The sequence below is a fragment of the Babylonia areolata genome, chromosome 12 (genome assembly GCF_041734735.1).
Source record: "Babylonia areolata isolate BAREFJ2019XMU chromosome 12, ASM4173473v1, whole genome shotgun sequence".
NCBI classification, from domain to species: domain Eukaryota; kingdom Metazoa; phylum Mollusca; class Gastropoda; order Neogastropoda; family Buccinidae; genus Babylonia; species Babylonia areolata.
Window position 1 is genome coordinate 12,605,810 of NC_134887.1, and position 10,000 is coordinate 12,615,809.

Here is a 10,000-nt window from a genome sequence, read left to right on the forward strand (position 1 = left end):
ACAGTAAATGCAGTTTGCATATAATTAGGCTTCATTTTTTATTATTTTTGTGTGCCCATCCCAGAGGTGCAATATTGTTTTAAATAAGATGACTGGAAAGAACTGAATTTTTCCTATTTTTATGCCAAATTTGGTGTCAACTGACAAAGTATTTGCAGAGAAAATGTCAATGTTAAAGTTTACCACGGACACACAGACACACACACACACAGACAACCGAACACCGGCGAGTCAAAAAATAAATCGGGCCCCCCATGCCCTCGTCCTGCGGTCAGAAAAGACGGGCGCAATAGCTAATCAACTAGTTCCAGAGTTCGACGTTTCAATCTACGGGACATGTGTTCAAATCCTGGTCGAGTGGTGCTCGTGTGGGTACATCAAGCGTTTGATTTTTCAGTCTAAGGGACCTGTGTTCAAATTTTCAAGTCGCATGGCACTTGGTGAGTAAAGGGTGGACTTAAAAAAAAGATTTTTTTTTTTTTTTTTTTTTTTTTTACTGATCTCCCAGTTCAACAGATGCACAGATCTGCCAGTATCTGAGTCCCCGTTTTCAGACAGATGGGCGCGACAGCCAAGTAATACATTAGTTCAAGCGTTGGACTTTTCAATCTAAGGGGCCTGTGTTCAAATCTCTGTCGCATGGCGCTTGGTGAGTTGAGGATGGACGTTTGTGTTTATATGATTATATGTATGTATATACATATATATATATATTATTTTTTTTACTGATCTCCCAGTGCCTGAACCCCCTTTTGCGTGCAGAAGACCAATTATACAAGCTAAGGATCTCATGATCGATGTTAGCGTATGTTGGGATATGGAAACAAACAATAACACAATTTATTTCCAAGTATGCACACCCCCCCCCCCCCAAAAAAAAAAAAAAACAAAAAAAAAACGGAGTAAAACTGCCTACATGGCGTGTTAAAAAAAAAAAAAGAGGGTCATTCGAGCACACGTGTAAATGTGGAAATTGCAGTCCACAAATGCTGAAGAAGAAGGAGAAGACGAAGAGGGGGAGCAGGGGAAGCAGGAGAAGAAGAAGAAGGAGGAAGAAGAAGAAGGAAGAGGAGGAGGAGGAGGAAAGAGGAAGAGGAGGAAGAAGAGGAAGAAGAGGGGGAACAGGAAAAGAAGAAGAAGAAGATTCCTGGAAGTAAGGCTGATGTCGTGTGACTACTGCCCCTCCACCCTCACCCTCACCCCTCCACGCCCCTCGTGGATGTGGACACATGAAATTTCGTTTGTAATTTTAGAAGAAAAAAACACAAAAAAAACAACAAAACATTCTCACAATAATAATACCAGTGTCGAATTGCGGAGCTTTTATCGGTATCTTGCGTGTTGCTGGACAAAACGCCGACGGCTGAATGCACTTCCTGAACACGGCTGCAGAGTGGTGAGAGAGCATTGCACTGTACTCACCTCCCTCCCTCCCTCCCCTTGTCGCTGCCGCAGCAGCAGCAGCACCAAATGAATCTTCAGGTCACAGGTCCAAGTGCCTTGCTTTATCAGTTTTGCTTTCAGCGTGACGCGCGCTTTTTTTTTTTTTTTTCCCCGTTCCAATGGTAGCGCCACTTGGTGGCCAGCGAACGAGATCGATAAAAAAAAAAAAAAAAAAATCAAGAACATTCACCCGTGTTCAAAATTTTAAATCTGCCCCCTTCCCTCCCCCCTCCTCCACCACCCCTTCACCCCCCTCGTCCCGCGGTCAGACAAGACGGGCTCAAAAGTTAATGAAATAGTTCAAGGGTTGGACTTTTCTATCAACGGGAACTGCGTTCAAAATCCCAGCCGCGTGGCTCTTGGTGGATTAAGGGTGGACATTTGGTGTTGTTGTTTTTTTCTGATCTCCCAGGTCAGCATATGTGCAGATCTGACAGAGTATGAGTCCACGCAGTCAGACAGATGGGCGCAAGAGCTGAGAAATTAACTGGTTCAAGCGTTGGACTTTTCAATCTATGGGACCTGCGTTCAAAACCCCCGGTCGCGTGGAGCTGATGTGGATTAATTTGTATTTGTATTTGTATTTCTTTTGATCACAACAGATTTCTCTGTGTAAAATTCGGGCTGCTCACCCCAGGGAGAGCGCGTCGCTATACTACTGCGCCACCTTTTTTTTTTCCTGCGTGCTGTTTTTATTTGTTTTTCCTATCGAAGTGGATTTTTCAACAGAATTTTGCAACAGATCTGCACATCTGCTCAGCTGGGGGAGAGAAAAAAACCCCCACAAATGTGGTGGCCTAGAGGTAACGCGTCCGCCTAGGAAGCGAGAGAGAATCTGAGCGCGCTGGTTCGAATCACGACTCAGCCGCCGATATTTTCTCCCCCTCCACTAGACCTTGAGTGGTGGTCTGGACGCTAGTCATTCGGATGAGACGATAAACCGAGGTCCCGTGTGCAGCATGCATTTGGCGCACGTAAAAGAACCCACGGCAACAAAAGGGTTGTTCCTGGCAAAATTCTGTAGAAAAATCCACTTCGATAGGAAAAACAAATAAAAACGGCACGCAGGAAAAAAAAAAAAGAAAAGAAAAAAAAAGGGTGGCGCTGTAGTGTAGCGACGCGCTCTCGCTGGGGAGAGCAGCCCGAATTTCACACAGAGAAATCTGTTGTGATAAAATGAAATACAAATACAAATAGCACGAAACAGCTTTCGAAATACGTTCGGCACACCAGCATATGGCCCAATTTCTCTCTATCTCTAACCCTCACTGTTTCTCTGATTATCAGTCTGTCTGTCTGTCTATCTATCTATCTATCTAATTATCTATCTGTCTCCCTCCCCCCCTCCCTCTCTCTGTCTTCATCTCTCTCTCATTCTCTCATTAATGACAAATAAAGCACAATTCGTTATAGAAATGACACTTCGAAACGACTGGGACACCAGCAAATGACTGTCTGTCTCTCTGTCTCTGTTTCTCTGTCTGTCTATCTCTGTATCTGTGTGTGTGTGTCTGCCACTGTCTCTGTCTATCTCTCCTTATTGACAAATAAAACCCATACAGAAATGACACTTCGAAACAGTTTCGGAATACGTTTTAGACACCAGCAAGCGTCTCTGTCTCTTTGTCTCTGTCTCTCTGTTTGTCTGTCGGTCTATCTCTCTCTCTGTCTCTCTGTATCTCTCTCTCTCTCGTTACTGACGAATAAAGCACATTCCATACAGAAATGACACTCCGAAATAGTTTTGAAATACGTTGAGGACACCAGTAAGTGGCATGGAAAAGACATTGAATACTATTTCCCAAGCTTGTTTTTTGGGAGGGTGTTTTTTTTTTCTTTTTTTTTTTTTTGTTTTTGTTGTTGTTGTTGTTGTTGTTTTTCGCTCGGAACATTATTTGGAAACTCATGTATGAAAGTGGCTGAAGAAGAAAAATTACGGCCTGGAAATCATGTATTGAAAAGAAGAAAAAAAGAAGAAAGAAAGCAGGAAAGAAAGAAGGAAAGAATGAAAGAAGGAAAAATAACGAAGACAGAAAGAAAGGGAGAGATTGAAAACAAACAAAAAAAAACCCTAAAGAAAGCGGGGGGAAGCAAGAAAAAAAAGGAAAGAAAGAAAGGAAGAAAGAAAGAGAGAGAGAGAAGGAGAGATAAAGATCAACGTGTTACACATGCGTGCGTAAGTGTAAATGATTGCTCTCCTCTCTTTTCTGTGTCTGTCTGTCTGTCTGTCTGTCTGTCTGTCTCTCTCTCTCTCTCTATATATATATATATATCTACACTCCCCCTTTCTCTGCCTGTCTGTCTGTCTCTCTCTCTATATATACATATATATCTACACCCCCCATCTTTCTGTCTGTCTCTCTCTCTCTATATATATATACATATATCTATATCTACCACCACCAATCCCCCCCCACCCCCCTCTGTGTGTGTGTGTGTGTCTAGACCCCTCCTCTCTCTCTCTCTCATTTATCCATCGTCTCTTGCACTACCTGTGAACTTGTTCTTGTTTATCTAATTCTCTCTCTCTCTCTCTCTCTCTTCTCATTTATCCATCGTCTCTTGCACTACCTATGAACTTGTTCTTGTTTATTTATTTCTTCCTCTCTCACCCCCTACCCCCACCCCACCTCCTCCTCTCTCTCTCTCATTTATCCATCGTCTCTTGCACTACCTGTCAGCTGAAAGGGCAACTATTTCACCAGCTCGGGGAACATGGTTTTGAAACACACACACACACACACACACACACAGGCCTGACTAAGCGCGTTGGGTTACGCTGCTGGTCAGGCATCTGCTTGGCAGATGTGGTGTAGCGTATATGGACGCCTCCTTGAGCTACTGAAACTGAAACTGAAACTGAAACTGAAAGGGCGAGACCGGGAGTCGAGCGCAGACCCTCGCGGTATTGACAGGTAACCTCGAGTTAAGGCACATGCTCTTCTGTGCCTTCCTCTTCTAACTTAAGGTAACTCTCTCCATACGAACGGCGAAAGAGACGACGTTAACAGCGTTTCACCCCAATTACCACCATCAAAATATTGCAAGCGGAAGGCTCTTATACTGAAGAGGTGAATGTTGACAAAGAATACCACAATTCTGACGACGGAAGCTAAAGGTTGGGTCATTCAGACACCCACTGGACATCCGAGGGGTCTGTGTAGAGGAGAAGAGAGCACTGGCCGTACTGAGCGAGTTAAAGAGTGGTGCCAAGCTTACAATAGCACTGTTAAAATTGACAACTATTTCACCAGCTCGGGGAACATGGTTTTGAAACACGCACGCACACACACACACACACACACACACACCTTTAGCCATCTTTGTTGTCACGGTGCACTTTTAGCGACGTCTTCTCACAGTGTAGACAACCAAAGATGTGATCTTAGATGTGATTCGGATCGCGTGAGGGGAGGGGGGGGGGGGGGGGGGGAGAGAGAAGGGGGGGGGGGGGTATCTGCCAGTGGAACAGTGTGCGGGTTAAAGTTATCCAGGTTGGGTCGTTTTTCATCCTTCTACAAGGATTTTTTTATTTTTATGTCAATGTCCACGCCAGAAATGTTACAGGATAGTATTACATACACAAGTACATTTGGAGAAGAAAAAAAAAGACAACAAAATATCAACAAATGAAAACAGCATAGTAAACTTCTACAAGGATTTCGCTCGGGCAAAAAAACAAAAAAAAACACCCCAAAAAATATATACATAGGGTATCGTGTGCCAGACTTGTATTTCGTTGATCCTGATTAATTGTATCTTGGAAAAAAAAAAAAATAGAGAGAGAGAGAGAGAGAGAGGAGAGAGAGAGAGAGAGAGAGAGAGAGAGAGAGAGAGAGAAAGAGTGAGAGAGAGAAAGAGAGAGAGAAGAGAGAGAGTGAGAGAGAGAGAGTGTGAGAGAGGGGAGAAAGAGAGAGTGAGAGAGAGAGGAGAGAGAGAGAGAGAGAGTGTGAGAGAGAGGAGAGAGAGTGAGAGAGAGAGAAGAGAGAGAGAGTGAGAGAGTGTGAGAGAGGAGAGAAAGAGAGAGAGGAGAGAGAGAGAGAGAGAGAGAGAGAGGAAATGAGAAGGGAATGAGAGTGAGAGAGATGTGGGGGTGACAGAGGGAGAGAAAGAAAGCGGAGGTGGAGATGGAGGGATGGGGCTTGGGGGTGGGGGTAAGTGGGGCAGGGAGAGACAGACAGACAGACAGACAGACAGAGACAGACAGAGACAGACAGACAGAGAGAGAGAGACAGACAGAGACAGAGAGACAGTCAGAGACAGACAGAGAGAGACAGTCAGAGACAGACAGAGAGAGACAGTCAGAGACAGACAGACACAGACAGGAGACAGTCAGAGACAGAGACAGACAGAGACAGACAGACAGACAGAGAGAGACAGTCAGAGACAGACAGTCAGAGACAGACAGACAGAGAGAGACAGTCAGAGACAGACAGACAGAGAGAGACAGTCAGAGACAGTCAGAGACAGACAGACAGAGAGAGACAGACAGACAGACAGTCAGAGACAGACAGACAGAGAGAGACAGTCAGAGACAGACAGACAGACAGTCAGAGACAGACAGACAGAGAGAGACAGTCAGAGACAGACAGACAAGAGAGCAGAGAGACAGTCAGGAAGACAGACAGTCAGAGACAGACAGACAGAGAGAGACAGTCAGAAGACAGACAGACAGAGAGAGACAGTCAAACAGAAGACAGTCAGAGACAGACAGCAGAGAGAGTCAGACAGACAGAGAGAGACAGTCAGAGAAGACAGACAGAGAGAGACAGTCAGAGACAGCAGCAGAGAGAGAACAGTCAGACAGAGACAGACAGTCAGAGACAGACAGAGACAGACAGACAGAGAGAGACAGACAGAGAGGGCAGTCAACGACAGTCAGACAGACAGACAGAGAAGACAGTCAGAGACAGACACAAGACAACAGAGAGAGACAGTCAGAGACAGACAGACAGAGAAGACGAGTCAGAGACAGACAGAAGAGAGCAGACAGTCAGAGACAGACAAGACAGACAGTCAGAGACAGACAGACAGACAGAGACAGACAGAGACAGTCAGAGACAGACAGTCAGAGACAGACAGACAGAGAGAGACAGTCAGAGACAGACAGTCAGAGACAGACAGACAGAGACAGACAGACAGAGAGAGACAGTCAGAGACAGACAGACAGACAGAGACAGACAGACAGAGAGAGAGAGACAGTCAGAGACAGACAGTCAGAGACAGACAGACAGAGAGAGAGACAGTCAGAGACAGACAGTCAGAGACAGACAGACAGAGAGAGACAGTCAGAGACAGACAGACAGACAGTCAGAGACAGACAGACAGAGAGAGACAGTCAGAGACAGACAGACAGAGACAGACAGACAGTCAGAGACAGACAGTCAGAGACAGACAGACAGAGAGAGACAGACAGAGACAGACAGACAGAGAGAGACAGTCAGAGACAGACAGACAGACAGAGACAGACAGACAGAGAGAGACAGTCAGAGACAGACAGACAGTCAGAGACAGACAGACAGAGAGAGACAGTCAGAGACAGACAGACAGAGAGAGACAGTCAGAGACAGACAGACAGTCAGAGACAGACAGAGAGAGACAGTCAGAGACAGACAGAGACAGACAGACAGAGACAGTCAGACAGTTAGAGACAGACAGACATACAGACATACAGACAGACAGAGACGGAGAATGAGATGGAGAGAGAGAGAGAGAGAGAGAGAGAGAGAGAGAGAGAGAGTTTGAACAACAACGTTTTTAATCACCGAGAGACCGACGGGCAGACACAGTGGGTGTGAAAAAGGAGAAAGGAGAGGTGTGGTGGGGGTGGGGTGGGGGGGGCGGGGCGTGGGGGGGGGGGTTACAATAAACAGACGATGGAACAACACAAAAACTAAACTAACCAGTTACATGATAGGTTTTCAGCTGAAACAAAAAAACAACAACAAACAACAACAACAACAAAAAAACACACACAAAAACAAACAAACAAAAGAAACACAAAGAAGAAGAAGAAGAAGAAGGAGAAGGAGAAGAAGAAGGAGAAGAAGAAGAAGAAGGAGAAGAAGAAGGAGAAGAAGAAGAAGGAGAAGGAGAAGAAGAAGGAGAAGGAGAAGAAGAAGGAGAAGAAGGAGAAGAAGAAGGAGAAGAAGAAGAAGGAGAAGAAGGAGAAGGAGAAGAAGGAGAAGGAGAAGAAGAAGGAGAAGAAGGAGAAGAAGAAGAAGAAGGAGAAGGAGAAGAAGGAGAAGAAGAAGAAGGAGAAGAAGGAGAAGAAGAAGAAGAAGGAGAAGAAGGAGAAGAAGAAGAAGGAGAAGAAGAAGGAGAAGAAGAAGAAGGAGAAGAAGAAGGAGAAGAAGAAGAAGAAGAAGAAGAAGAAGAAGAAGAAGAAGAAGAAGAAGAAGGAGAAGGAGAAGAAGAAGAAGAAGAAGGAGAAGAAGGAGAAGAAGAAGAAGAAGGAGAAGAAGGAGAAGAAGAAGAAGAAGGAGAAGAAGAAGGAGAAGAAGAAGAAGAAGAAGAAGGAGAAGAAGAAGGAGAAGAAGAAGACGGAGAAGGAGAAGAAGAAGGAGAAGAAGAAGAAGGAGAAGAAGAAGGAGAAGAAGAAGAAGAAGGAGAAGAAGAAGAAGAAGAAGAAGAAGAAAACATATTCCATTAGGAAAGATAGTTTCGGCTTCAAACAAAAACAACCATAAATATCTCCCGGACTGAAAAACAAACAAAGAAAAACAACGATGGCCTAACTCTTTTTTTTTTAAATAATTTTTTTGTCCTTCAAAGCACAATTATTCGCCAGACATTTGACATCTTCGATATATACACACACATATATATATATATATACACACACACACACACACATATATATATATATATATATATATATATATATATATATATATATATATATATATATATTTAAGTCGTCTTATTAAACCTGAAAAAAGGGATTTTTTTCTATTTTTATAGATCTACTTTCCGTTCTTTGGTTTCCAAAGCTTGAAATGAATTCTATTTTTATAGATCTACTTTCTGTCCTTTGGTTTCCAAAGCTTGAAATGAATATTTTTGTAATATATATATATATATATATATATATATATATGTATATAATTGAAAACATATACAAAACAAAATGCCAAACAAAAATGTCTTCAGAAGATCATTCTCATTTTAGATACTAGATATGACAAGCATTAGCCCAAGTGAAAAGATTCTCAAATTGTGGAGGAAAACGGAACCGGAAAAAACTCCATCTTGCATTCATTCTGATAATTCAGGACGTAATAAACATGTCGCATACATGATGAATCAAAACAGACAAATATGCAAACAATAAATAAATTTAAACAATTCAATAAATAAATTCAACACAATACAATACATAACGATAAAGTACAATACAATACAACACAATACAATACAACAATACAATACAACACGATACAGTACAATACAATACAATTCAACACAATACATAACGATACGGTACAATAAATACAATTCAACACAACACAATACAACACGATACAGTACAATACAATACAATTCAACACAATACAATACAACACGATACAATACAATACATTTCAACACAATACAACACAGTATCAGTATCGGCAGCTCAAGGAGGCGTCACTGCGTTCGGACAAATCCATATACGCTACACCACATCTGCCAAGCAGATGCCTGACCAGCAGCGTAACCCAACGCGCTCAGTCAGGCCTTGAGAAAAGAAAAAGAAAAAAAAGAAGGTAATAATAAATAAATACAATAAATACAAATACAATAGAATTCAACACAATACAATGCAACACGATACAGTTCAATATAATTCAACACAATGCAATACAATGCAACACACTGCTACACAATTCAACACAATACAATACGACGGGCGCAACAGCCGAGTGGTTAAAGCGTTGGACTGTCAGTCTGAGGGTCCCGGGTTCGAATCACGGTGACGGCGCCTGGTGGGTAAAGGGTGGAGAATTTTACGACCTCCCAGGTCAAGATATGTGCAGACCTGCTAGTGCCTGAACCCCCTTCGTGTGTATATACAAGCAGAAGATCAAATACGCACGTTAAAGATCCTGTAATCCTTGTCAGCGTTCGGTGGGTTATGGAAACAAGAACATACCCAGCATGCACATCCCCGAAAACGGAGTATGGCTGCCTACATGGCGGGGTAAAAACGGTCATGCACGTAAAAGCCCACTCGTGTGCATACGAGTGAACGCAGAAGAAGAAGAAGACCACAATACAATACAACACACTACTACACAACAAGTACAATACAGTACAACACACCCCACACCACCACACAACACAAAATCACGAACAAACAACACCTGAAACGTGTGTCACTAGAGTCTCCTGTCAACAACGACAAGTTGGAACTGTGGACACGTGACTGCACGTATCCTCATCATACACACCATTGTCCTGGGACGGGTGGGGGGGGGGGGGGGGGGGACAATCCTCCAGAGGGTGGCCTCCTGGTAACCGGAAGTTGATGTAGTTATTCCCCTTACCCCCCTCCCCCCCTCACCACCACCCCCAT